Here is a 26,306-nt window from a genome sequence, read left to right as displayed (position 1 = left end):
AGATGTTTCCCTCCCTCCCCTCTCAATCCTGAACTAGAAAAGACCAACATTTGATACAGATATACATGTAAAACTATACAGTACATAGTCCCATTTAGCAATTCTTCCTTCACAGGTCTTTTATAGTAAATTTGAAGATTCATAAAATTTAGAATAGTTATTCATTCACATTTACTCTTCAAAAAATATTGCGGTTATTATATGAAATGTTCTCTTGGTTCTGCTCATTTCATGCTTCTTTTTTTCTTGCAAAGTCTTTCCATTTTCCCCTAAAATCCACCTGTTGATCATTTCTTATGGCTCATTAGTATTCTATCCCAATTATATAACACAACTTATTCAGCCATGCCCTCACTTTCTAATTCTTTGCCCCCATAAAGAGAGCTACTATAAATATTATAGAAAACAGAACTTTCCCCTTTTTTTTCTCTGATCACCCTGGGAAACTGATCTTTTAGTTGTATTGCTAAATCCAAGTTTTATAATCCTTTGGGCATGATTCCAGATTGTTTTCCAAAATGATTGGATCATTTTACATTTCTACTAACAGTATAATAATGTCCCAATTTTTCCATATCTCCTCTAACATGTGTAGTATTTCTGAGTGGAATATTCCCTCTTAAGAGTTAATATTCTTAAAAAATCAAATAAATAACTTATTATCTGATCTTGTTACCTCTTAGACTTCTCTTTAAGGATATGATTTCTCTCTCATCACACCCAATTTGGATCAAGGTACAACATGGAAACAAAATAAAGACTGACAGAGTGCTTTCTGTGGGCGGGAGGGGGAGGGAAGCAAGATTGGGGGAAAATTGTAAAACTCAAATAATATCTTTAATAAAAATAAATTAAAAAAAGAGTTAATATTCTTAGTGAAGTCCTCTCAGGGTTAAAAATCATTTAAACAAAGACAGACTATTACTCTTAGACTATTCTTAGAAGAGGGAGAGAGGCCTTGCATTTCCCAGTCACACACCCTCCCAATTCTACTAGGGAGTGAAACAGTGGACTATTTCCAGAAAGACCTTGCATTGATTCTGTTAGGGAGGGAAATAGTGGAATACTTCCAGAAAAGAGACCTTGCAGTCTTAGTTAGCCTCCTGTTTGATAATGGACTATGAGAACAGTGGCCTGTCTTTTCTTATTTGATAAGTGCTAGTAGAGTCCCTTAGAAGACCTTGCATACTCAGACATTAACAGAAGGTCATTAGAAATCTTCTGATACCCCTGCCATCTGGATGGTGAGATAATATTTTATGAAAACCTTTCTGTTGCTGGGTAGATTTTTCATGTAAAGATTGTAACTCTGAAATTCTTAACCAATCAGGTTGGAAGAGAGGGGGCTAGGGAGGGGGGAATCATGCTAGGCCATTTAATCTTGCCTAATTGTCACCTTGGGCAGCTCCTTGATCTTCACTACCTTTGTGAAACTTGGGGGTGCCCTTCTTAGGTTTTTTTTTTTTTGCAAGGCAAACGGGGTTAAGTGGCTTGCCCAAGGCCACACAGCTAGGTAATTATTAAGGGTCTGAGTCCGGATTTGAACCCAGGTACTCCTGACTCCAGAGCCCGTGCTTTATCCACTATGCCACCTAGCTGCCCCTCCACTACGCCACCCAGCTGCCCCAGGGGTGCCCTTTTCTTGAGAAAAGCCAAAATAAACTTTCCTTTTTTGCTCAGAGGAGTCTCTATATTTTTTTAAGTGAATTTTTATCCCACACATTTCCCTTCTATCATTTTAAACATTCTGATAGGTAGGAGATGGTATCTCAAAGTTGTCTTAATTTGCATTTCTGTAATCAATAATGATTTAGAGCATTTTTTTCATTTTTTCAAAGCTAGATAGAAATAGCTTTGATTTCTTCATCCAGAAACTGCCTGTTCATATCCTTGATCCTTAATCAATGGGGGTAATGACTTATATTCTAATAAATTTGAGATATGAGACTTTTATTTGAGAAACTATAAATTTTTCCCTCAATTTTCTGCTTTCCTTCTAATCTTGGCTACATTGTTTTATTTGTCTAAAACCTTTTTAATTTAATGTAATTAAAATTATACATTTTATATCTCAGTGTTTTGATTTATTCATAAATTTTCTCCTTTCCCTAAACCTGATAGTTAATAAGTTTCACATTTTTCCAATTTACTTATATCATCTCTCTTTATGTCTAGGTTGTATATATATATATATATATATATATATATATATATATATATATATACATATATATATATTTTACTTTATATTGTAAACAGTGTAAAATATTGTTCTGTATTTAGTTTCTGTGATATTGCTTTCCAGTTTTCTCAATAATTTTTACAAAACAGTGAATAATTATATAGATTTAAACTTTAGGTATAAGAATTCATTGTTTGTGTCTCCTTTTCCATTTGCTAAATTCTGCTTTCTTCAAGGCATTCTTCTCTTTGTTAGATTTTTTTGTACCTCTATTACCATTTGGCCTATTCCATTTTTTAAGGTGTTTCTTAATTTGGTACTTTTTGTGCCTCCTTTACCAAGTTGTTGACTCTTTTTTTTTTTTTTTCATGACTTTCTTGCATTACTCTCATTTCTCTTTCCAATTTTTCCTTTACCTCTCTTACTTGATTTAAAGAATCCTTTTTAAGCTCCTCCATGGCCTGGTGCCAATTCATATTTTTCTTTATGGCTTTAGATGTAGGAGTTTTGACTTTGTTGTCTTCTTCTGAGTTTGTGTTTTCAGCTTCCATTTCACTATAGAAACTTTCTTTAGGCAGGATCTTTTTCTTTTGTTTACTGATTTTTCAGCCAATTTTTTGACTTTTAACTCTATGCTAAAGTAGGGTTCTGCTTCCAGAGTAGAGTGGGCATCTGCCATATTTTTTGGTGCAACTCAGAGGTAATCCTGGGAACTGTAAGTTTTTGGTTTTTCAAGTCAGTATGATATAGGGAGAGTAGTATACTGCGGTATGTGAATTACCACAAACACTATTTTTCCACCCTGGAACTGACCATGTCCCCATCCTTTTGTGGCCGAAAGCTCTAGTGATCCTCCTTGCTTTGAGACTGAAACTCAGGACTGTAATTTAGATCCAAGGAAGTGCAATGCAGCAGCCCTATCCCTGGTACCAGCAAAGAGACTCCTGTAATCTCCTTCTGACAAGTTGTTCGATCCCCTTTGTGGACAAACAGTTCTTGAAACAGACACTGCCAGAACTGATTCAGTCTTCCTCTATGTCTGTTCCTGGTTTGCTTGGGGCCCCATTCTGTGCTTGTGCAGCCAGTCCTAGATTGTTCCACTTACTCTATGTAATTCCTATATGCCTTCTAAGTTGGATTGAAAAATTGTTTCATTTTGTCCTTTTGAGGGTTCTGCTGTTCTAGATTTTATTTGAGGCATTGTTTAAAGGTATTTGGAGGAGAGAGCTCAGGCAAATCCCTACCTTTTCTCTGCTATCTTGATTGTGCCTCTAGTTCCTTTGATTTTTTTTGACCATTTGTTCTTCCAAATGAATTTCGCTGTTATTTTTCTAGCTTAATAAAATATTTTTTTGGTAATTTAACTGGAATGATACTGAATAAGTAGATTAATTTAGATACAATTGTCATTTTTTTTGTTATAATGGCTTTGCCTGCTCATGAATGATTAAAATTTCCTCCAGTTATTTAAGTATAACTATTTGTATAAAAAAGTATTTTATAATTAATCAAGTAGCTCCTGGGTTGTTTTGGGAGGTATAGTCCCAGGTATTTTATATATTGCTAATGGTTATTTTATAATTTCATTATTTATTTTTCTGATTTGTTTTTAATATTTTATTTTTTCCTCATTACACGTCAAGACAATTTTTAACATTCCTTTTTTTACAAGATTTTGAATTCCAAATTTTTCTCCCTCTTTCCCTTCCCCTTCTGCCTAAAATGGTAAGCAATTTGATAGAGGTTACATTTGTGTTATGTGAAACATTTCTGTCCCAAGAAAAGGTACTTAAAAGGTAAAAAAAAAAAACAAAACCGTGAAAAACAGTAAAGAAAATGGGAAAAAGTATGTTTCAATCTATATTCAGAATCCATCAGTTTTTTCTCTGGATGTGGATAGCATTTTCCTTCCTAAGTTCTTTGTGCTTGTCTTGGATCATTGTATTGCTGAGAAGAGTTAAGTCACAGTTGATATCACACATTGTTGCTGTGCGATGTTTTCCTGATTCTGTTCATTTTACTTTGTATTAGTTTGTACAAGTCTTTGAAGATTTTTCTGAAATCTGCCTGTTCATCATTTCTTTTTGCACAATAATATTCTATTATATTCATATACCACAGCTTATTCAGCCATTTCCCAATTAATGGGCATTTACTCCATTTCCAATATTTTGCCACCACAAAAAAAAGCTGCTATAAATATTTTTATACATGGAGATCCTTTTCCTTTTATTTATGATCTCCTTGGGATATAGACATAGTAGTGGTATTACTGAGTCAAGTGATAGGCACAGTTTGCTTACCCTTTGAGCAGAGTTCCAAATAGCTCTCTAGAATACTTGAAACAGTTCATAACTTCATCAACAGTGCATTAGTGTCCCTATTTTTCTACATCCTCTTCAACATTTATCATTTTTCTTTTTTTATCATAATTAGCCAATCGTATAGGTGAGAGGTGTTAGCTCAGAGTTGTTTAAATTTGAATTTCTGTAATAAAAAATGATTTAGAGGGGGTGGCTAGGTGGCATAGTAGATAAAGCACCCTCCCTGGAGTCAGGAGTACCTGGGTTCAAATCTGGTCTCAGACACTTCATAATTACCTAACTGTGTGGCCTTGGGCAAGCCACTTAACCCCGTTTACCTTGCAAAAACATAAAAAAAAATGATTTAGAGTATTTTTTTTCATATGACTATAGATAGACTTGATTTCTCTATCTGAAGCTGCCTTTTCAAATCCTTTGACCATTTATCAATTAGGGAATGACTTATATTCATTTTTCTCTATAGACTTGAGAAATGAGAACTTTATCAGAGATACTTGCTATAAAGATTGTTTCCCAACTCTCTACTTTCCTTCTAATCTTGATTGCATTGGTTTTGTTTGCAGAAAGACTTTTTCATTTAATATAATCAAAATTATTTATTTTACATTTCATAATGCTCTCTTTTCCGTTGCTTGATCTTAGGAGGTAGACTATTCCTCGATCTTCTAATTTTGCTTGTGATGTCATTCTTTATGTCTAAATCTTGGATCCATTTTGACCTTATTTTGGTATATGGTGTGAGACCTTGATCTTTATCTAGTTTTGCCCTATTGTTTTCTAGTTTTCCCAGCAGTTTTTGTTAAATAGTGAGTTCTTATCATAGGCTTGGGTTTGGGGGTTTATCTAACATTAAAGTTACTGTGGTCATTTATTACCATATCTTGTATACCTAATATATTCCACTTATCCACCATTTTATTTCTGTGCCAGTACCAGTTAGTTTTGATGGTTCTTTATATTATAATTTGAGAGCTCTTATTGCTAGGCCCACCTTCATTTGTATTTTTTTATTAATTTCCTTGAAATTCTTATCATTTTTGTTCTTTCAGGTGCATTTCATTAATTACTTTTTCTAGCACTATAAAATAAAATTTTTGGTAGTTTGATTAGCATGGCATTGAATTGAATAATTAAATTAATTTAGGTTGAATTGTCATTTTTATTATATTGGATCAGCCTACCCACAATCAATTATTTTATTCATTTTTAATTTATTTATTTTTACTTTTTTTCATCTATATGCATATGTATATTTTTAAGTTATAAAATTTCTTTCCACTCTCCCTTCCCACCCCCTCCCTACCCCCCTTCCCCAGCAGCAATCAGGTTAACATTGTACTTACATATTTTTGATAAACATGTTTATAGATTAGTCATTTTTGGCATGAGGAATTAAGATTAAAGGAAAGAGATACATAAGGAATAATTTTTTATAAAGTGTTCATCAGATTCTGAAGGGTTGGTTTTTTGTTTTTGTTTTTGTTTTGTTTTTCTTCCTCTGGATGGGGATAACATTGTCCAAAGCTGGTCTAATACAGTTTGTCCTACCAATCTGAACTGCTAAGAGGAGCTGCTTCCATGGAGGTTTGATCATCTGTTGTTGTTAATGTGTACTTTGTTTTCTTGGTCCTGCTCCCTTCTCTCAGCATCAGATCCTGTAAGTCATTCCAAGCATCTCTAGAGTCCAACCATTTATGTTTTCTTATAGTATTCCATAGTATTCATATGCCATAGTCATTCCCCAATTTTCCAGTTGTTTAGATTTGTGTTTCTTATGGTTTCTGGGTTTGTCTTGGCAGGTAGATTCCCAAGTATTTTATATTGTTTACTGTTATTTTAAATGGAATTTCTCTTTCTAGCTCTTGCTGATGGATTTTGCTGGTCATATAAAAAAGTATTGATGATTTATTCAGGAACTTTGCTGAAGTTGTTAATTCTTTCAATTAGGTTTTTAGCTGATTCTCTAGGGTTCTCTAAATATATAATCATAATATTAGTGATAACTTTGTTTCCTCTTTTGCCTAATCCAATTCCTTCAGATTCTTTTTCTTTTATTGCTATAGCTAACCTTTCTAGTGCTGTGCTGACTAATATATACTTTCTTCATTCCTGATCTCAGTGGGAAGGCTTCTAACTTATCTCTATTACAAAATATTGCTTGCTCTTAGGTTTAGATAGATTACTGCTTATCATTTTAAGGAATGCTCCCTTTATTCTTGTATCCTCTAGTGTTTTTTTAAATAGGAATGGGTACTATATTTGGTCAAGATTTTTCAACATCTGTTGAGATAATCAAATGATTTCTTTTGATTTTGCAATCGATTTAGTCAGTTATGTTATCTGATAGTTTTCCTAACATTGAACCAATCCTGCATTCCCGATTATATACTATGGCCTCATCTGGTCATGGAGTATAGTGCTTGTGATTTATTGCTGTTATTGCCTTGCTCGTATTTTGTTTAAAATTTTAGCATCAGTATTCAATAGGAAAATTAATCCTCAATCTTTATTTTAGCTCTTCTTAGATTAGGTATCAGCACCATATTTGTGTTAGAAAAGGAATTTATTAGGACTGACTATTTTTCCAAATAGTATGTAGTATGGGAATGAATTATTCATTAAATGGTTGGTAGAATTCACTTGTGAACCCTACTGATCCTGGGGATTTTTTCCTAGGGAGTTCTTTAATGACTTATTCAATTTCTTTTCCCTAAGGTGGGGTTATTTAGGCATTCTATTTTCTGATCTGATAATCTCTCAGATTGTCAGATTTATTGGCATATAATTAGTCAAAAAATTTTTCTGATTGCTTTAATTTCTTGTTTATTGGTGGGGATTCCACCTTTTCATTTTTAAAATAGGATATTTGTTTTTCTTTTTTTCTTTGTTTAAATCAAAGTAACCAAAGAATTATTTTATCTTATCTTACTGTTTTTTTTAAACAAAACCAACTCCTTGATTTAGTGGGTTTTTTTAGCTCTCAGTTTTATTAATCTCATCTTTTGATTTTAAGGTTTTCTAATTTGGTGCTCAATTGGAGAATTTTAATTTATTCTTTTTTCTATTTTTTTCAATTGCATGCTCAATTCATTGACTTGCTCTTTCTCTTTTTGTTGATGTAAGAATTTAGAGAAATAAAATTTTCCCTATGCTTTGTTCTTTTTTTTTAAGTCTTTTTTTTTTTTTTGGCAAGGCAATGGGATTAAGTGGTTTGCCCAAGACTACACAGCTAGGTAATTATTAAGTTTCTGAGGTTGAATTTGAACTCAAGTCCTCCTGACTCCAGGGATGGTGCTCCATCCATTGCACTATCTAGCTGCTCTCCAGTAATTGAATTTTTAACCAATTAAATAACTCTTAGAAAACCAGCATATATAGGTTTTAATACAAGTATTGATGTGCCTCCCTTTAAGAATAATCAATGCAGGGCAGCTAGGTGGCGTAGTGGATAAAGCATCGGCCTTGGAGTCAGGAGTACCTGGGTTCAAATTCCGTCTCAGACACTTAATAATTACCTAGCCGTGTGGCCTTGGGCAAGCCACTTAACCCCATTTGCCTTGTGAAAAACCTAAAAAAAAAAAAAAGAATAATCAATGCAATGAAGTCAACCTTTTAAAAGACAACATAAATGAGAAAGAAGTTACTTATATTTAGAAGGGATTCGGTAAAAAATTTTATGATTATTTTACCCAAGAGCTTGGGGGTTTTATCTGGAACATCATACAGCAATGGAAAAAAGCATTGGTTCTAGAATTTGAAGATATGAGTCCAGATCTTGCCATGGATACTTATAAATTGTGTGTCTTTTGATAAATTTTTCCTTTAATTTCAATTTCTTTAATTTGTAAAATGAGAAGTTTGGACTTGATGGCCTCTTTAGATAAGAGATAGAAGATTTTGAAGAGCAGGAATTGACAAAACTTGTTGAGTGATTGCATGTGGGGGGGCCAATGAGCAAGAATGAAGAATTGCTATCCCTTGGGGAATGGCTGAACAAGTTGCTACTCAACTATAAAAAATGATGAGCAAGATATTCTCAGTAAAACCTGAAAAAACTTAAATGAGAAGATTCAATGCGAAATTTATTGTATACAAAGCAACAGCAGTATTGTAGAATGATCAGCTGTGCTTAGCATTCTCTGAATCAAGACTTTTCTGAAGGACTGAAAAATGCTTTCCAACCCCAGAGAAAGAAGTGATGGTATCTGAATACCCAGCGATTATAATGGATTTAGCTCCTCCCAACAGTTCAGTGATTAAGGACAATTCTAAAAGACTAGAGATTGAAAATGCCATTCACATCCAGATTAAAAACTATGGAGTCAAAGCATGCTATTTCTCATATTTTTCCCCATTAATTCTGATTCTTCTTTCACAACTTGAGTAATATGAAAATATGTTAAAAATGATTATGCATTTATAACCTTTATCAGATTATTTGCTGTTATGTGGAGTGGAGAGGGAAGGCATGGAGGTAGAAAAATGTGAAACTCAAAAGTTTGCATAAAGATGAATGTTGAAAGCTATCTTTACATGTAATTAAAAAATAAAATAACATTAAAAAAATGAAGAGTTGAGAAATGATTCTGGGATTGCAAACCTGACTTGAAGAATAGTGGTACCCTTAAGAGAAAGAGGGAAGATGAGAGGAGAGGTAGGTTTAAAGATAATGAACTCCTTTTTGTATATGTTGAATTTGAGAATCCAATGGCATGTTCACATTGAGATGTTCAATTTGGATTTGGAAATTTGGAATTGGAGCTAGGAAAAAAAATGAGGTCTGAATGTGTAGTAAAAGCATTACTTTCATTTCTCCACTACTCAGGATCCATGGAGGCAAGTGCTGCTAATGCTGTGGAAAATGAAGTGCTACTACTGCTTCCATAGCCTTGGTTTCTTAATGGGATTGTGTTGAAAAGGGACAACTCAGTGAAGTGGCTACATGCCGCTTGGAACAAAAGATTACTTCATTCTATAATTTTCTTGTCCACCATGACTTTTGTTTTTCCCAGCATCTTTCTAAGATTGTGATGAAGAGTGATGGATGAGGGGAAACTTAGCATGCTCTTGCCCAGTATTTTTACCACTTGGATCCTACTCTTCTGAACAACTAGAAAAATAATGAACTGATGTTTTATTTCCTATGATTAACAAATCTTTACTCCCTTAATATTTATGAGTAATGATTCAGTTTTGCCATCTGCTGAAGTGAAAATCCTTTTTCCCTTCTCCCTCTCTTCAACCTTTTATCTTTGTCCCTCCCTTATTCCTATCCTCCTCATTCCTCACTTTTCTTTGTGTCCTCTGAAATACCTGCTCTGTTGTTAACAAATTCCCCTGCCTCCTTGATCTCATTTCAAGTTCTTCCCATTAATAGAAATATGACTTTCTTTGGATGATACCTCATCTCCTCTAGTATCTGGTCATTTATTCCCTTATGCCCCATGACATTTCTGTCTAGGCCGAGGAATTAGCATTCTATTGCTTTTTTCCACTGTCACCTTTCTTATCACTCAGAAATCTTTGCTCCTTTGAGATTCACTCTTTCTGTGTAGTAGAATAAGTCCCAAATAAGTGCTAGATTTGACTTGAACATAAATCTGATCTCCAACATTTACTAGTTAAATGATGGGAAACTAACTTCTCTGCATTTTCCTTTGTGAGATAGGGATAATAGTTGTGTCTTCATCATAGTAGATGAGAATCAAAAGAGATAATGAATATTTATTAGGTAATTACTGTGTCAAATTAACAGGGACTACAAAAACAAAAAATGAAAAATACCTCCCTTCAAAGAACTTATTTATGCATAAGAAATTTTTTGTAAACCTTAAATGGTTATATATTATCTTTAGATCATGCTTTCTAGATCTTTGTTGTTTTCCTCCACTAATTCTTTCTTATTGCTCTAAGACTTAAGTGTTTCTGTCTTTCTCCCCCAGCCCTTATCCTCATACTTAGAATCTTCATTATTCTTATAGATATAACCTTTGAATCCTTGGCTTCCCAGATTATAATTCTCCCTAATTCCCAAGACAAGTTTCTCTTACCCTCAACCAATTACAGGGGTGGTCACATCTCAGACTGTTTTGTCAAATTGTACCACTTTTATGATCTTGAATTCTGATCTCTTGATCATAAGATTTTGTACTTTCATCCCTCTCTTTTCACAAACCTATTCTTTCTTTCTTTTTCTTTTTTTTTTTTTTTGGTTTGACCAAATGCAGGTTACTTCTGTCTCTGCATTTTGTTGTCTTAGAAAGTTTTTTGGGTCCCAGTCAGTGGTAGCCAACAACACCTGTAGTCTACTTTGGATATTCCCCCTTATCTCTGCTCCCTTCCCTCCTCCCTTACTCTAATTTCTCTAAGTAGAACAGTGCACAGCCTCAGATTAAAAAAAAGGGAAGGAAAATTTACTGTTTTGTCATTGACAATCGCTCTGGCATCTGTAAAGTTGGATTTGTTGGGATGATGCTTCTTGGAATGTGTTCCCCTCCATTGTTGGATGCCCAGGACACCAGGGAGTCATGGTAGAACATGTTACTTTGGTGGTGATACCCAGATCAAGAGGGGTATCCTGACTCTGCAATATCTAGTATACCAATAGGAATAATATAGAAAAAAAAATCTAGCATTTTACCTTCTACTGTGAATTTCATATAACCCATTAGGAACAACCTGTTCTGCTTACAGAAGTTCCCCTAAATCCCAAGACCAACAGAGAGAAGATAACACATCATGTTTGACAACTCTAATACTTCAGCCATATATGTTGCTATTCAGACTGAGTATGCCTCAAATTGTACTCTGTAGTGATGGTATCACCCATATTATGCCTATCTGTGTGGATTATGCCCTTCCCCATCTGTATTAATCCCTCATCTAGACTTGGTTGACCATAATCTGACATTACCTTATGAAGATACTAAAAGAAGATACTGGCTGTGCTACTACAGTTTAAAGGGAAATTCTTCATGATATCAAAGAGAAGCTATACTATGTGGCCTTGGACTTTGAGTGGAAGATGATTGTCTTCTTTTGTGAAATGCTATCAGTTTCCTTATCATTGGCAATAAGAAGTTCAGATGTCCAGTCATCTTTCCTGGATATGAAATCCTGTGCTACTAATGAAACAATTTTCAATTCTATTATGATACATGATGTTGATATTAAAAAAAGAAAGATTAGTATGCCAACACAGTATTGTCTGGAGGTACTGGAGGTACTGTCATCTCCCCTGGGATTGCTAACATAAATACAAAGAAAATCACAGCCCTAGTTCTTGGCACATGAAAATTAAGATCATTGCTTCCCTTAGAGCAATTCTATCAGGATTAGTAGTTTTATTCTGTCTCCTCTCTCCATCTTACAATAGATATGTGACAGCAAGCCAGGAATATGATGAATTTGGTTTATTCATTGCCCATTGCAAAATGCTTCTAAATGGACTGCTAGCAAATGTGTAGCCTTTACTCCATGAGTATTCACAAAGTATAAGTATAACCTCTAATTTGCCCCATGAACCTGGAATAAATTGTCTTTGAAAAGAAAGCATTGTCCTTGGGGAAGTTTATATATGATACTAGAAAATTTCAATATGTTTTAGAGTGTTGAACTGTTTTAATCTTGTATTCAAGTTAACAGTTGTACCCTTGGTATTCATTTTACCCTATTTTGTTGGTATCTTGAATCCAAATCCTTATATAGTTCACTTTGTGTGATAGTAAGACTAAAAGTTAATTTCTAAGAGAATTGACCTGATAATATGGCAATATAGTATCTATATAGCTGGTTGACACTCATAAACTGTTTAGTTTTATAAAGCATCACATGTCTGTGGATCATCTAAAGGTCACATTTCTCCTAAGGCTGACAAGAAAGAGCTAATTAAAGAATAACATCTTGCCAGCATCCTAGTAACATATATTAAAACCAGTTTGTTTTTTTCCCTTATGGTTTTCCTTCAGTGTCATGGGGCTAAGCTTCTCATTTTTTGTAAAACGTTTGCATTTGTAATCTGAAAATTATTACATTCAGTTAATTTATGTAAGAGTTTTGTTTGTTCCCTTAATGTTCTCATTCTCATCTAATAGTAGAAAGCCAAAATTTGTAGGTTATATTAAGCATTGAGAATTGTAATGCCCAACATGACATTGAGTAAGGAAAAAAAAAAAACTAGGTAGTGTAGATAAACTTTAAGGAAAAAAAGGTTGTTTGGAGCACTGAGAGGTTAAGTGACTTGTACAGGGTCACACAGACAGGATGCATCAGAAGCAGGTCTTGAGGTGTTCCTGACTCTTAAGTTAACACTCTGTCCACTACTGTCCACTTCCTCCTTATATGATCCTCTTACTCTCTTCCATTTTTACTTATTTTCTCAGACCAGTACTTCCCTGGATGCATTACCCACCTTTCAATCTTGATTTTATAATTAATAAAATCTACTTTGCCAGCCTGCCTTGATTCCCTAATCTCAATGTGATTCTATCATTCATACACATTTCTATCCTCAGTCTCAGGGCATTCTGATCTTTCATTGTGTTAGCTCCTACTCCTGAGCTATTAATTGGTCCTCAAGGATGTTCTATAACCATGGTTTCTAACTTCACCACAGATTCTTAGTATATTATCTAAGTTGGATCATAAGGCAATCCTTTTTAGTCCCTGTTTCAAACTCACTTTCTTCTCAATCCTTTTTTGTTATGCTCTGACTTCTTTCTTTCACTCAGGAGATGATCTTTCCTCCTCATTTGAGAAAATCAAGGCCTTCAATAATGACCTACTTCAACAACTCTATTTCAAATTTAAACTATTTTTTTTCTCTTCCTCTTTTTAATTCATGAAGAAGCAGCCTTTCTCTTTGCTAAGGTTAAGTAGCCTAAATTTTTGTAACTTTGATCCCATACCATCTGGTCTCCTTTGGGAATTTGCCCTATCAGTCATTTTCTTCAATCTCTATCTATTCTTTCTTTCCTCTCTACTTATAACAAGCTCAGGTGTCCCTCTTAAAAATAAACAATTTTACTTAACCCTGCTCATCTCTTCAAACTGTTGTCTTGTGTCTCTCTTACCTTTTACTACTAAATTTCTAAAAAGTTGTCTTTATTTACTGCTTATTTCTTTTTATCATCCAATTTTTTTCACCCATTTACTTTTTTTCTCTCTTTTATTTAAAGTTTTTTTTGCAAGGCAAATGGGGTTAAGTGACTTGCCCAAGGCCACACAGCTGGGTAATTAAGTGTCTGAGGTTGGATTTGAACTCAGGTACTCCCTGACTCCAGGGCCGGTGCTCTATCCTCTGTGCCACCTAGCCACCCCATAAGGCAACTTTTTAATTTGTTGCAATCTGACTATTGATCCAACCATTCGATTGAAACTGCATCGGCTCTCTAATGGCTTTTTCTTAGTTGTTAATCCTCTATGATCTGCTGTTTCTTGTGTGACTGACCATCTCTTCCTGGATAGTTTTTTTTTTTAATTGCCTTCTGTGACACTGTTTTTTTTCCTGCTTTTACTGATCGTGGTCTTTTCAGCCTCTTGCTCCTAAGTCAATGCCTTTAAACTTTCTTTTATCTTGTTGAAGATATTGCCCTTAGTTACTCAGATGCTTATCTTCAGAGTCACAGGATCATAGATTTAGAGCTGGAAGGGGACCTTATGAGTTATCTTGACTAACTCTTTGATTTTATAGATGAACAAACTGTGGCCCAAAGAGGTTGACTAATTTGTTCAAGGTCATATAGGGTTTAAATGGAAGTATGAGGGGCTGATCTCAGGTCCTCTGAATCTACCTATTATTGTCTTTTTTCATTGTACTGCATTTCACTTTGTATTTGTTTTTCCTTTTCCCAAATCCATTTGGTTATCAAACCTCCATATCTTCTCTTTAATTTCTCCTCTTCTCTTTAGATACATATCATTACCCTAGTTCCTTTCTACTTACATCTTTCTCCCTATCATGTACTCTTCAGTCTAGTGACACTAGCTTCCCAGATGCCCTTTATACAAGATGCCCCATCTCTTGGCTCCCCTCTCCCCATACTTGGAATGCTTCCCTCTCCTCCTCTCTCAACAACCTAAGAGGTTATTTTGAGTGCCAATTAAAACCCATCTTCTAGAGGAAGTTTTTCCCAACCCCTCTTCATTCTAAGACCCTCCCTCTTTTAATTATTCTTTATTTTTCCTGTATAAAGCTTTTTTTTTTTTTGCTACATATTTGTTTTCTTGTCACCATTAGATGTTAAGCTCCTTGAAGGCAAGGACTGACTTTGCCCTGTTTTTGCGTCTCTAGCTCTTAACTTAGTGCTTGGTATATGATTGGTGCTTAATAAATGCTTATTGTCTGACCCTAGTCAAGGCCTCAACAATTCTTGTCTGAACTATTGTAAAAACCTTTTAATTGATTTCCTTTCTTCCATCTGCTCCTGATCCAGCCCATCTTCCACATGACTTTCCAAGGCAGAGACCTGACAAGCAGATTCACCTATTCATAGTGGCTTCCTCTTGACTACCAGGATAAAGTATAATTATTTAGCTTACTTTAGCATTTAAGGTGCTATACAAGCTGATTGTTACCTGCCTGTCCATTTTTTTAGGCATTACTCTGCTTAACATTTTACATTCCAGATAAATTGAACAATTAGCTATTCTTCAAACTCAGCATTTCATCCCCTACCACTGTTTTTGGTTCCTTTAATGAGCTGGCTTCAACATTATTTCTGCCATTTTCCTTCATGATTCAGCTCAGGTGTAATCTCATCTGTGAAACCTTCTCTGATTCCACTCCTTACTTCCCAATTTGTTACGTCTTTCTTTCTCTAAATGATCTTGTGCACTTTCCTGTGTACATATTTTCCACAGCAGAAATGAAACACTATTGGGGCTAGGACTTTCTCATTTTTGGTTTTATATTCTTAGCACTTGGAAGAATTATAGGCCCTCAGTGAATGCTGTTGAATTCAATTTGAAGAAAAAAAACCTAATTGTCCTCTTTCCTTCATACCACTCATCACACTGAATTTTCAATAGTTATTTGTATGTGTATTTTACTAGATTGAGCTTGTAGAAGCAAGGGACTATCTGATTTATCTTTGTATACCCCCACTGTGACTAATACAAATACTTGCACATAGTAGCTTCTTAGTAAAGTTTATTAAATAAATTTCTTAAGTTTTTCTTCTAGGGGATTTTCTATATGCCTACTACTTTATTCCTTAAGAATTGGTTTTTAGGAAAAAAGTATATGGTGGCTATCAATCATAGGTTCCAATTTTCTCCTTTTAAAAAATTATTTTTCCAGTTATACATTATGAAAGTTTTTCAACATTCATCCACTTGCATATTTATGAATTACACATTTTTCTACCACCCTCCCTAACCAATCTCCTCCTCTCAGCAGTGAACAGTTGTAAAACAATTTTCTCCTTCTAAATATAACAATTTGGTCCTATATGTCACTGTGAGATGTCAGTTTGGGAAAGAAGCAGTATGATGTAGAGCAAAAAATCATTGGACTTAGAGGCCAGGCTTTGAGACTTTGTGACTGTGGACAGGTTATATAACCTCTCAGAACTTCATTTTCTTCATCTGTAAAATATGGGGAGTGATATTAAAACAAGATTTTTTTTTGGCAAAGCAGTGGGGGTGTCAGTATTTAGTCTGAGGTTGACTTTGAACTCAGATCCTCCTGACTTGAGGGTTAGTGCTCTATCCACTACACTACCTAGCTGCCCCATATTAAGGTCCGAGAAATGTCCCCAATTACAGAACAGAGGCACTCGACACGATGGAGATGCAATAGCAAGGGTTTATTAAATTAGTTTGAGCTAGGGTTCCATCCTAGGTCAGGGCTAGGATCCTGGAACCCAGAGTAAAGTGAGGAGAGACCTTATATATGGTTTGGTAGGGGAGTTTCAAGCATCTGCCTGCAGATTGTCTTGAGATGGTGTGGCATGGTCTTATTGGATGCAGGTCCTCGGCGAAGCCCCCTTGCTGCATGGTCCGAGGGCTGACCAGGCAGAATCCTCAGGAGCTGATCTGGCAGAAATCCAGCTAGTTGACCAAGCAGAGACTTTCGTCACATTTGTGACTCCAGGGTCTGATCGCTTAAGAGCCTCATATGCAGTAATCATCATTTCCCAAAGGGGATCAGCGGCGGTGGTCATTGTGGGGAGGGTGTCTACAAGTGGGGGCATAGGTCGGGTGCCTCTGATAGTTGGAGAGGTAGTCCTGGGTGGTGCTCTTGGGGTGATGGCACTGACAGGTCTGGTCATTTCCTTAATCACTGAATTGGGACCCACAGCTTGCACAATTGGAGTTGCTCTAAGTTTAAGCTGTATAAGGTTCTCAAACAAGGGTTTCTGGTAGATATTTAGTCCCCAGGTGAGTCCTGAGACCCATCGCTTATCCTCTTTTCCTTTTTCTGTGAATTTGATTTTGATAAGATTGCAATCCTGCCAATGCCAAGTCCGGGTACATGGTCTTATATATGTCATTTCATTGAAAAGGGGCTGGGTAGTCCATTTCCGTTCCCCATCATTAGTAGTTATGCAACTCCAGGTTGCACAGTACAGAGACTCCACACCCCCACAGGTCTTCCTATCTTGTCCTGTCCTAAACCCTGGACATGCATAGAACCCATTTCTACTCATAGACACCCTCCGTGCTCGCCTTCTCCATTCTCCTCCCTCTATGTCATCCAAGGGGTTTACTTGCTCTAGGTTAAAGTACAAATCAGGCCACCAGGTAAACAGCGGGGCTTCTCTGGTTGTTTGGTTATAGGTTTCATGAGTCTCTGGGTTAGATATTTCCCAGACTAGTCTGAAGGGAGTATGAGGGTTACTCTCTCTGTTTGCCAGCTGCCAGAGTTTCATCATCCCGCTGCTAGAGTATCATCATCCTGGTTAGATAGAGGAACAGGTTCCCTCTTTTGGTTGTCATATACGTTAGTTTTTTTCCTTAAGGGGTTGACTGGATCCGCTGTAGCTTGCCACTGGGCTTCCTGTTCTTGACCTTCCTTGGGGCTGGCTGTCTGGATGTGCGAGTGATATATCCACATGGGGATTCCGTCAACCTTAACAGCAGTAGGAGTGGTGAGAATTATTTGGTAAGGGCCCTTCCACCTGGGTTCTAAAGTTTTACAGTTATTACCTTTTAACCCAGACCCACATCCCTGGGGAATATTCAATTGGGGGGGGGGGGTCCTCTTGCCCTAGAAGATTGTATAGAGCCCTAAGGCCAGGCCAAATCTCTCTCTGGGTTTGCTATAAGGCTTTTTTTTCACTATTAAAGCTTTATTTTAATGTACATACATGTTTCAAAAAATAAACATACGTAATTTAGAATACATTAATTCAGAATTGTTTAGTGTGTACATTGGCTACAAAATACATATATAAGGGTTTGTTATACACCTGGAGGTTTCTGAAAGTTGTGTTCATTTTTAAAATTCTGATACTATTATAATCATGAAGTTAAACCTAATTTAAGAATTAAACTTTTCCTTCAATAAATCTCTCTAAGCCAACCTGAGGGCCATGTGTCCTTTCCCATTTTCTCCAAAGTAGTTCTGTTTAATTCTTCTACAGAAATTAAGGAGGTTGCTGTAATTTTTCACCTTTTCACGGAGTTCATCATTGGTCAACTGAGTGGTAAGGATTGTGAAAAGATGGCCAAAGACCAGGGCATCAAGTTCAGTTGACTGCTTATTGAAGAAATAAGGTTGTGTTCCTAGTCTTTGAGAAAGAGCTTGACAGCACTGGTCTACATCTTCTAAAACCTGATCCAGAGTCTTGTTCCCCATCCAATGGCTTTCATCTTGCGTTTGATTTCCCATTGTTTTTGATAAGCCAAGATGTGGTTCAGAGGCCAAGGATAAGGAAATCCATATCGAGAGTGAGTGATCTCCCCTACTGTAGCACCACTGAAGATACAACTCTGCTGTCAACAACATATTATTGACTAACTCATGTAGGCTTTCATTTCTGCTTTTTGGACTTCATGCAACCCATCACTAAGAGAACGGCCCTTGGCTTTTACAAATTGGACTATTGGACCAAGTTCTGATACCACTTGATTTCCCACATGAATAAAAGGTACTTTACCAGATGGAGACATGTATTCGGCATTTGCTCTACAAACCACTTTGATGGGGAGCTCACACATTTGCAAAAAGGCCTGAACGGCAAGAGAAGAAGCATTATCAGAAAGCAAAATTTGTTCCCCTTACAGCTGCTGATAAAGTGTAGCATCCTTAGGCCAGGGTTCTGTAGCTGTGACCTGGGAGACCAGGGCTTCGGCCACCAGGGACATGGTGGCGGTGCGGCCCGTGCAAGCCTGGCCTCACCCGGCGCCCTGCTCCTGGGCCGCAGGCCGCGCACTCCCGGGACGTGCTCTCTCCCTTCCTCCGCCCCGGCCCACCCCTGCTGTAAGGCTTTTAACGCAGTCCGAAAGCTGGGAAGGGTATTTTCAAGGGAGTGGGTTGGGAAGGAAGGAATGACAGGAGGAGGAGTCCGGTACATTATTTCAAAGGGGGTTAAGCCTAGGTGATAAGGGGGTGTTCTGGGAGCGGAACAGGGCAAAGGGAAGGAGGGTCACCCAGTCTCCGCCAGTCTCTAGAGCCAATTTGGTTAGAGTTTTAAAAACTCTGTTCATTCTTTCTACTTGACCTGAACTCTGGGGATTATAAGCACAATGTAGTTTCCAATCTATCCCCATTACCCTAGTGATTCCTTGGCTAATGTTACTAATAAAAGCAGGCCCGTTGTCAGAACCCATGGCTTTTGGCACCCCATACCTCGGAACTATTTCTTCCAAAATCTTTTTAGCTACTACTTCTGCTGTTTCCCTTTTAGTAGGAAAAGCCTCAACCCATCCTGAGAAGGTGTCCACCAAGACTAGTAGATATCTGTACCTATATTTCCCCGGTTTAACTTCTGTGAAGTCTATTTCCCAATTCCTCCCTGGCAGTTGTCCCCTAGTTCTATGCCCCAAGTGGTGTCCTGTCATTTTTCCTGGCTTCATAACCTGGCAGGCTTGGCAAGTCCTAGTAAGCGCCTCAGCGTGTGCAGCTTGAGATTGAAACTTGAAGCGTGCTGTGCCTAGGAGTTGTATCATCTTTTTTTTGCTTAGATGAGTTGAACGATGAAGCTGATTCAGGAAGTGTTTCCCTAGAGATTCTGGGAGCAAGGGTTGGCGGTCGGCTGTATAATACCAGCCGTGGGTGTCTGTTTCAGTGTCTTTCATAGATTGGATCCAAGTTAAGGCAGAATCTGAATGGGATGGTTGAGGTGGTAGGTCCCCCATACCAGGAGGAGGTATGGACAACTGGAGGATACTAATTTCCTGACTGTTGGAGCCCTTTTCTGCCACTTCCTTGGCTGCCCTGTCTGCAAGACAATTTCCTCAGGCTGTCAATGTGTCCCCCTTCTGGTGTTCTGGGACATGGATCACAGCTACTTTGGCGGGGAGGAGGACAGCCTGAAGTAAATCTAAAATTTCCTGTTTATGTTTAATCTCTTTGCCTTCTGAGGTGATAAATCCCTGTTCCCAGTATAGAGCCCCATGCACATGGAGCATACTGAAAGAATATCTGCTGTCAGTGTAGATGGTAACCTTTTTTCCTTCTGCCAGTTGCAAGGCTTTGGTGAGGGCAATCAGTTCAGCTTTCTAGGCAGACGTATCTCTGGGCAGGCTCTTGGTCCAGACAATCTCACTGGTGTCAGTCACAACTGTTGCTCCTGCCAGCTGTTGTCCATTCTTCATGAAGCTACTCCCATCCGTGAACCATACCAGATCGGGGTGGGGCAAGGGAATATCTTTCAGATCTGGAGGAACTGCCTGGGTTTTGGCTAGGATGTCTGGGCAATAGTGTCGTAGAGGTTCTAGTTCAGGGTCTGGCATGAGTGGCCAAATTCAAAGAGGCTGGAACCCTGAACTGTATATGGGGTGCATCAAGGAGGAGTCCTTGATAATGTGTAAGCCGGGCATTGGAGATCCATCTTCCAGGAGGTTGTTTCAGAACTCCCTCAACAGCATGGGGGGTGGTGACTAACAGCTTCTGTCCAAAAATCAGCTTGTCAGCATCTCTGACCAGTAGAGCTGTGGCTGCGATGATATGCAGACACGATGGCCATCCTGAGGCCACCGGGTCTAATTTCTTAGAGAGGTAAGCTACTGGTCATTTGGACTAGGACCCCTTTGGCTATCCCCTTTCGCTCATCTACATAGAGCTGAAAGCTCTTAGAGGGGTCAGGAAGAGCTAGGGCTGGGGGAGATAGCAGGTCCTTCCTTAACTGCTGAAATGCCTCATCCATAGCTTTTGTTCATTCCCATGGTTTCCCGCTGCCACTAGACTCGCAGAGAGGTCTGGCCTTTTCTGCAAACCCCGGTATCCAGAGACGACAGTAGCCCACTGACCCCAGGAATTCATGCAATTCTCGGCTCGTTGTTGGGGTAGGGAGGCTAAGTACTGTTTGCTTCATGGCATTTGTCAGCCATCTTTGCCTCCCGTTTATTTTATATCCTAAATAGGTGACCTCTTTTTGGCACAGTTGGGCCTTCTTTGCACTGGCTCAGTATCCCTATTTCCCCAGGGACTCTAGCAAGGCCTCTGTGGCCCTTTGCCAGTCTTGAAGTGTCCAGGCTGCCAGGAGGAGGTCATCTACATATTGGAGGAGTGTGACCCCCAGATGTTCAGTCCTATAATTCCCCAGGTCTTTATGAAGGGCCTCATTGAAAATGGTAGGAGAATTCTTGAACCCTTGGGGAAGTCTGGTCCATGTAAGCTGTCCCATGATCCCCTTTTCCTCATCTTGCCATTCAAATGCAAAGATTTCTTGGCTTTTAGGAACAACTCCCAGACTAAAGAATGCATCTTTTAAGTCCAATACGGTATACCAAATTTGGTCTGGTGGTAGGGCACTAAGGAGGGTGTATGGGTTAGAGATGGTAGGGTGTATATCCATGACATGGGCATTGACCTCCTGTAGGTCGTGGACAGATCTGTAATCCTCCCCTCCTGGTTTTTTTCACTGGAAGGAGGGGAGTATTCCATGACAAGTGGCATTGCCTCAGGATCCCTGCCTCCAACCATCTCCTGCCGTTTCCCCCCAAGCCTGAGGGTATTGTTTCAGCCAGGGCTCAATGTCCTCTTTATTTGCTGGGGTTTCAAATTGGAACAGACGATACTCATCTTCCTGCCGCAGTGTGAGGGTCTGGATTGCTATCCTGCCAGGTTCCCTAGCCACTTTCATTGCCCCTAATGGTTGCCCGTTTCTGTCTAATACATAGATTCCCTCATTTTCAAAATATACATGAGCCCCAACCTTAGTGAGGATATCCCTCCCGAGTAGCGGGGTGGGACATTCTGGGATCACCATGAAGGAATGACTGACTTGCCCCGTGCTTAGGTCCAATTTTCTCATGGTGGTTCACTGGTCTGGCTTAGTTCCCGTGGCCCCCTGGACCCAGCTGACCTTGTCAGACAGTCTACCCCTGGTGGAAGTGAGTACAGAATGCTCTGCTCCAGTATCCACCAGGAATCCTACATCAGTCCCTTCCACCTTCAAAGTTACCCTGGGCTTAGGGAAGGGGGCCGAGCCCTGACATACTCAGTCACTGTCCTCTACGATGGTTGTCAAAATCTGTTTAGATCTGGTTTCCCTATTTTTTCCTTCCTTTTTCTTTTTCCTAGGGCATTCTCTCGCCCAGTGCCCCCTCTCCTAGCAGAATGCATATCGATCTCTTCCTCGTCTTCCTTTGTGTGAGTGTTTATCAGTCCCAGAGCTCCCCCCCCAGTCGCTGCTAGCAGAATTTTAGCCATTTCCCTATTGTTTCTTCTAGTTCCCCCTCCTGATATCTGTGGTCCTCTGCTCTTATCCTTTCCACCCTTTCTTCTGGGGTTTCTCTATTATTGAAAACTCTTTCTGCTACTTCTATCAAATCTTGTAGTGACTTCCCCTAATCTTTCCACCCTTTGCAATTTCCTTTGTATGTCTGGGGCTTCTTGGTTTACAAAAGCCATGACCACAGCAGCCCTCCCACCCTCGGCAGAGGGGTCAACTGGGGTATATTGCTTAAAAGCTTCCATCAGCCTCTCTAGGAAGGCTGCCAGGCTCTCATCTGACCCCTGCCTCATGTCCCCTACCTTGGCCAAATTGGTTGGCTTCCCAGCCGCAGCACGGAGACCAGCCATCAGAGTCTGGCGGTACATGGGAAGACGCTCCCTACCTTCAGCCTCATTGTAGTCCCATGCAGGGCGGTCAAGCAGAAAGAAGCGGTCAATATGCCAGGATTTGTGGTGGGTCTGCCATCATCCCCTGGTATGAGTTTCCAGGCTTCTCCTTGTATTCTTTCCTTCTCTTCCATAGTGAAGAGAACCCGGAGGAGCTGCTGACAGTCATCCCAGGTTGGCTGATGGGTGAATAAAACTGAATCTAACAAATTTATAAGGTCTTTCGGTTTCTCAGAAAACTGGGCATTCTGGGACTTCCAATTGTACAGGTCACTAGTAGAGAAGGGCCAATATTGTAACGCTTGTTCCCCATCTGGTCTAGGGGGGCCTATGGGCCACAATGGCAGGGTTTGCACTACCTCTGGCTCTGGGGTCTTTGTAACTCTCTGTCTAGTCCTGTACGCTGGTCCCTCATGTTGAGCCGATGGGGTTGGGACCCTCGGGAAAGAGGGTGCTGGATCTGGGTTGTATGGTGGGGGAAGAGGTGGAGGCGGGGGAGGGGGATTTGGGTTAGGGTTAGGGGGAGTGGGGGAAGTAGGTTCCCAGTCCGAGTCTAGCTAGATTAAGACTGGGTCTGATTCAGGTAGCACGGGTGGAGCATTTGACTCCACCTTTCTTTTTGCTATTAATACCTTTTTCTTAGGTTCTGGCAGGGTAGGAACAATATTTTTTAGCCATAGAGGTGGGTTTCGGACTAAATCCTGCCAAACAAGGATGTAGGGTATTTGGTCGGGGTGTCCTTGTGGTTTTTCTGCAAAGACCAACCTTTTTACTTCTAGGATAATATCCATCCTGAAAGTTCCACCCCGGGGCCACCCCACCCCGAGTGTTGGCCATTCCTGATTGCAGAAGGTGATAAAATTTCCTTTCTTAACATCAACGGACAGATCATGGGCCCTTTCCTTGACCTCCTTAAAGTGGTCCAGGAGAAGGCTTAGAGGAGTCGTCTGGGTCTGTCCCATCTCAGCTGGAATTTTTATTAAATGATTAAGAGCGATAAGCAAAGCAGAAGCAAAGCAAAAGAAGCAAAAGTGATAGCCAGTCAGCATTCGTCCCTTCCAGCGGGACCAAGTATTGCTTGCCAGGTCCTAAAAGAAAAATCATGTTAACCTTATCTCATTCCCATACATCAGTCATTCCTGACCTGCAGAAGGGTTCCCTTATCTCATTTCCAAACATCAGTCCTTCCAGGACAACCTCCCAGGGGTTGGGGAACGTCTTCCTTCACAACCCTGCTGGTGACCGTAGCAGTGCGTCTGCCTAGGCCCCTTGCCAGCTTAGTCCAAATACAGAGCCGCGGGCTTCGTTACTTTAAATACTCCTCCACGTACGTCTTGTGGCCTCTGCTGGGGATCCCGAAAGAGCCCCCAAATGTTAAGGTCCGAGAAATGTCCCCAATCACAGAACAGAGGCACTCGACATGATGGAGATGCAATAGCAAGGGTTTATTAAACTAGCTTGAGCTAGGTTTCCTTCCTAGGTCAGGGCTAGGATCCTGGAACCCCGAGTAAAGTGAGGAGAGACCTTATATATGGTTTGGTAGGGGAGTTTCAAGCATCTGCCTGCAGATTGTCTTGAGATGGTGTGGCATGGTCTTATTGGATGCAGGTCCTCGGCGAAGCCCCCTTGCTGCATGGTCCGAGGGCTGACCAGGCAGAATCCTCAGGAGCTGATCAGGCAGAAATCCAGCTAGCTGACCAAGCAGGGACTTGGGCAATAGTTCATAGGTTTCGACATTTAGGGTCTTACAGGCATTCAGGCTATTGTTCACAGGTTTCGACACTCAGGCTAAAGTTCACAGATTTCAAGACTCAGGGTCTTAGACCCAAAACAATATTGTTTTAAAGAAAGTACATTAGCATAAAATCTATAGAAATGTGAGTTATTACTCTTTTGTAAATAAAGATTTTGATTTATTTTGAGTTTTATAATTTTTCTCCTGATCTTACTTCCCTCCCCCCACCCCCCACAGAAGGCAATTTGTCAGTCTTTACATTGTTTCCATGGTATACATCGATCCAAGTTGAATGTGATGAGAGAGAAATCATATCCTTAAGGAAGAAACATAAAGTATAAGAGATAAACAAGATCAGACAATAAGATAGTTTTTCCCTCCTAAATTAAAGGTAGTAGTCCTTGGTCTTTGTTCAAACTCTACAGTTGTTTCTTTGGATACAGATGGTATTCTCCATTGCAGAGAGCCCCAAATTGCCCCAAATTGTTCCTGATTGTTGCACTGATGGAATGAGTGAGTCCATCAGGGTTGATCATCACCCCCATGTTGCTGTTAGGGTATACAATGTTTTTCTGGTTCTGCTCATCTCACTCAGCATCAGTTCATGCAAATCCCTCCAGGTTTCCCAGAATTCCCATCCTTCCTGGTTTCTAATAGAACAATGACATACACATACCACAGTTTGCTAAGCCATTCCCCAATAGGACATTTACTTGATTTCCAATTCTTTGCCACCACAAACAGGGCTGCTATGAATATTTTTGTATGTGTGATGTTTTTACCTTTTTTCATCATTTCTTCAGGGTATATAGACCCAGTAGTGGTATTGCTGGATCAAAGGGTATGCACATTTTTGTTGCCCTGTGGGCATAGTTCCAAATTTCTCTCTAGAAAGGTTGGATGAGTTCACAGTTAGCTATTACTCTTAGGAAACAGGACTTTATTTAAAATAGACCTGTGGAAAATCCTTTGGTAAATGGCCATCTGCTTCTTTCCTCCAATTTATAATTAATATTGCTTTCAAAATAATATTTCTAATGCATAATCTGGCTATGTATGTTACTTTGTTCAAAAAGTTTAAATAGATCTCTACTGCTTATGGAGTCAAGTGCAAACTTGTCTGCCTCCCAAAGCTCTCCATAATTTCTACAGTTATCTTATTACTTTATTATTTACTCTATTTTAAACCTGTTTTGACTATTCTCTGTCCCTTTGCCTCCCTCACATTTTTTGTTGTAATTTTACATTGTCCTATCTCTGTTAGAATCTGATACAATTTGGGATTCAGATGATGAGCTAGGATTTGAATAGTGACAGTTATAAGGGACAGATAAGCTTTATTATACGAGTGCAAGGTTATTGCATGTGGGCTCTATTCTTAGAGAATAAGCAGCAGGGGGGGAAATGCCAGGGCTTATATGGGGAGCAGGACATGGTGTATGTGCTGGGAAAGGGATTGGGATTGGAGCAGGCAGAGTGAAAAGGATTATGTCAGGAGGTTCAAGGACAACAAAGATTTATTTTGGGGAACAAAAAGACAACAGTTTGCTGTCTCAATATACTTTGTTGGCTCTAGCTTCTATCTCCTTGCCGTTGAAGAATTTTCCCAGTGGTATGACTGGGGTGGTCATATCTAGATGGCAGGACACAGGATACCCAAAATGACTGTTATCTCCCTGGTACAGGAGGGAGGACTATTCACAGGAAGATTGTGAGGGACATTACAAAAACATTATTTCTCAGCATATACAAAGTCAGCTTAGCAAGGCACAAGATTTAGCTATTTGTATTTCCATGGCATCAGAATCCTTATATAACTTCAGCCTGTTTATT

The 26,306-nt window shown here is 39.0% G+C and overlaps 1 protein-coding gene and 1 pseudogene across 2 annotated transcripts in view; one reads left to right on the top strand and one right to left on the bottom strand.

Moving 5' to 3' along the window:
* MOK (MOK protein kinase) overlaps positions 1–26,306 on the top strand; it is a 125,157-nt gene that overhangs the window by 6,067 nt on the left and 92,784 nt on the right. The gene's annotated exons all lie outside the window — the stretch shown is intronic.
* On the bottom strand, positions 17,881–18,816 carry LOC141506381 (metaxin-2 pseudogene; annotated as a pseudogene).

Source organism: Macrotis lagotis, chromosome 1 (genome assembly GCF_037893015.1).
Source record: "Macrotis lagotis isolate mMagLag1 chromosome 1, bilby.v1.9.chrom.fasta, whole genome shotgun sequence".
NCBI classification, from domain to species: Eukaryota; Metazoa; Chordata; class Mammalia; order Peramelemorphia; family Peramelidae; genus Macrotis; species Macrotis lagotis.
Note: the sequence above shows the minus strand (reverse complement) of the source record. Positions and strands in the feature narration are given on the sequence as shown.